We start from the raw sequence: 3,735 nt of genomic DNA on the forward strand, positions 1-3,735 counted from the left end.
AGCTACGTAAAACAAAATGGCTATCTCAAAATTTGAAATGGGTGTGTTTGGAGAAATGGTGGGCGTGAGACAATGTATAGTTGCTCTCCAATCACTTTCGACTATAAAAAAGGGCACTAGCCCTGTCAATTTCCCATCAAAAGAACCCTTTTTGAAGTTTTCTTCGACAATGCTTTCTAAAACAACCCCATCTGCCCCCAGGGCACGACTTACCCCCCTTGCCCTGAGGGTTGTGGGGGGGGAGGGTGGTCACCTTCAAATACCTAATTTCCAGAACTTCCGACTACGTTGAAAAAAATAACTATCTCAAAATTTTGATTGGATATGTTTGGTGAAATAGTGGGTGTGAGTGGGGGGTTAGTGGCCCTCTAATCACTTTTCACTATTAAAATGGGCACTAGCCCTCTGAAATTCCAATCGAATGAGCCCTTTCTGAAATTTCACAACGCTTTCTATAAAAACCTTATACGCCCCCAGGGTATAACTTACAACCCTTGCCCTGAGCGCTGTGGGGGGAATGTCTTCCTCAAAGACATATTTTCCAGATATTTAGACAACGTTGAAAAAATGGGTATCTCAAAATTTTGATTGGATGTGCTTGGAAAAATGGTGGCCGTAGAAGGGGTGTTAGTTTCCTGGCAATTACTGCTGGCTATTAAAAAGTACACAAATCCTTCCAAATTCCAATCGAATGAGCCTTTTCCGAAGTTTCTTCTACAGCTCCTATGATACGAAATGCTCTGGTTTTAAAAAAACCAAAAAAAAAATAATAATAATAATACAATGTGCCAAAACCGGTTTTTACATAGGGCACCGCTATTGCGCTGCCTATAATGGTTCGTGAGTTCTACCAATATAAAACTTCCCACAAGAAAAAGTAATTTTATGCACCCCACTGACTAAATTTCCCCGGGTGAAATTCTTCCCGGAAGGAAGAAAACTACCCATTAGTCTCACCGATTGAAAACATGCATCAATGTCATGTTTACCCAAAATTCGTTTTAGCATCTCCCCCAAGACAGGTATGTTAGGCAAAGAAACAAAACTTTATGACACATTTAATTATAAAGACTGCGAAACTCCAATAATCCTATTAATATATTTAATGTGTTTAATTTCTATTATTATATCAATGAATTGAATAGGGTAACTATTACAAGAAAATAAAATATCCTTCAAATATAACAATTTAGAATCCAGAAACTCCTAGGAACAAATTCTGAAAGCTCTATCCACCAGTGAAATCACAACCCCTTCTTTAACCAAAATAGGGTGGCACGAATGAAAATTGAAATATCTATCATTGTGTGTAGCTTTCTAAATATTTAGAACAGTAAATGGAAATCGCTTTTAATTAGTAAGACATCAAGCAAAGGTGGTTTGTCATTCTCTTCAAATTCCAATGTAAATTTTATACTTTTATCAAATACTTATGGAAAAAAATATAAGGTATCTAAACCATGTTTCCAAATGCAAACCAAATCGTCCATGAACCTGCCCCAGAAACAAGGGGAGAGCGAATAGAATCCGAGACACATGTCGTAATCGCCATGTTTTAAAGTTAACAAAACTGCTACAGTATTTATTTGAAAACGGGAATAGTGAAACTCTGCTTAAATTTTTATTACGAGGACTGAATCAAAAGAAACTATGTAGATCCAGCTTGTTAAAACTGTATTTTCAGTATCTCAGGAAAGTAATGGGTATTAAGTTGAAACTTTCAGAGAATATTGAATTTGATCAAAAGGAACTGGGCACATCCTGGCTTTCAAGAGTTAGTATCTCAATAGCGTCATAATCGTAATCAATTACAACGTTTCTTCTCCAAATAAAAACAATGTTTGCTTAAAGGAAACACAACTTGGTTCTCCGTTGCTTGTCTTAAACCGCAACATATTATTAAGATATGTCATATAACAGTTATTTTAAAATTCCTGGAAATTTCCTTAGAACATAAGAGAATTTATCCAAACTAATCCACTGACAGGGATGGGCCAACCTTGTGTGAATTTAATTCTTGATTAGGTGAAACTGCTTTTTATTTTTTTACCAGCTTGTTGAAATTAGAGGTCATTATGCTTAAATAAAACGTCACTGACCATATTGAATGACAAATTAAGTCATTATTTTTTCTTGAAACGGGTTTTTCTATCAAACCAGTTTTTAATGCAAACAGTGAAAAAGAGAAAAATAATTTGATTCCTTGGGGCTATATGTTCTGGTTTCCAAAGTTTTGGTTAGTAGGATAATGAAAAAAAAATATGCTAAAAATTGTTTATTATTGGTTGGTCAGTTCTCTATTCAGGAGAAGAATAGAGCGATTTTGACAGTCCGGAAAATATGAAAATTGTACATTTAATATATGGCGTCTGTTTACTCCTAACATCATCAGAATGTCAAAGAAAGAAAAATGTCATTGGAGAAAGTTCATTAGCAGAAAAAGTTGAGCAGCTTATGGACCTTACTGTACGAAAACCAATTATAAAGCTGAATGGTGCAAAATTTAAAAAATATGTCAGAAGTAGTCCCAGAAATTACTCAATGATTGTAATGTTCACTGCCTTGTCCCCTCAAAGACAGTGTGATATTTGCAAGGAAACTTATGATGAATATACAATTGTTGCAAACTCTTACAGTTACTCAATGCCTAGCTCCAACAAACTTTTTTTTGCATGGTTGATTTTGATGATGCGCAAGATATTTTTCAATTGATGCGACTCAACACATCCCCAGTTGTAATGCATTTTCCACCTAAGGGTAAACCAAAGAAGTCAAATACATTGAACATTCAGCGAGTTGGCTTCGGAGCAGATGTTATGGCAAAATGGATTGGAGAGCAGAGAGAAGTTCAAATCCGTGTTTTGCGGCCACCAAATTACTCGGGAACCATAGCTCTCTTGACCTTGTTTGGCTTTCTTGCTGCTCTTCTTCATTTCGGACGAAATAACCTGGAATTTTTATATAACAAGAATATGTGGGCTTTCGTTTCTGTGGTTTTTGTTTTGGTGATGATTTCTGGACAAATGTGGAACAATATCCGTGGGCCACCTTTCTTGCACAGGAATCAAAATGGAGGAATTGCTTACGTCCATCATTCTTCTCAGAGCCAGTTTGTTTTCGAAACGTACATCATATTTGCAATTTATACTGGAATTGCTTTCAGCTTAGTAGCCATGATCGAGGCAGCAAGTGGTGACAAAGGTGACGGGTAAAAGAAGCGAATATATGCCGTTGTTGGTCTAGTCATGTTCGCTGTTTTCTTTTCATGGTTGCTCTCGATATTCAGGTCCAAAGCTGGATCAGCAGGTCCATATCCTAACACTTTCCTGTTTAAATGATCATACTGGAAGATAGTTACAAGTTCAATGTGTGGGTAAAATGGTATTTGTGTGCTTTGTGTTATGTTTTTTTTTATTTCCAGAGTTAATTTCAGTATCATTTGTACATTCGAGGTGATAACAAGTCGTTGGATTATTTATTGGATAATTAGATCTACCTGCTGAACCAGTTTTTTTCGTATTGACTAATGACCTAAGCTTGTTTTTGAACTTCTCTAATTGAATCACTCGAAAATCCCCGATTGTTTATTGGAGATATTATTACGTTTAAGCTATAAGATTGAAAACAAAGGCTTATATAGGACTATGGTATATGTATTGTGAACTTTGTTTCTGCTATTACAATAATGAGTAACGACAATCTTATAAGAAGAAGAAGAAGAAGAGCGATTTATTG

The 3,735-nt window shown here is 35.8% G+C and overlaps 1 pseudogene; it reads left to right on the forward strand.

Annotated features, from left to right (window-relative positions):
• The first annotated feature begins 2,327 nt into the window (after positions 1-2,327).
• On the forward strand, positions 2,328-3,389 carry LOC148938566 (dolichyl-diphosphooligosaccharide--protein glycosyltransferase subunit TUSC3 pseudogene; annotated as a pseudogene).
• The last annotated feature ends 346 nt before the right edge of the window (positions 3,390-3,735 follow it).

The sequence above is a fragment of the Artemia sp. Qi Xiang Cuo genome, unplaced genomic scaffold (genome assembly GCF_049724085.1).
Source record: "Artemia sp. Qi Xiang Cuo unplaced genomic scaffold, ASM4972408v1 HiC_scaffold_3124, whole genome shotgun sequence".
NCBI classification, from domain to species: Eukaryota; Metazoa; Arthropoda; class Branchiopoda; order Anostraca; family Artemiidae; genus Artemia; species Artemia sp. Qi Xiang Cuo.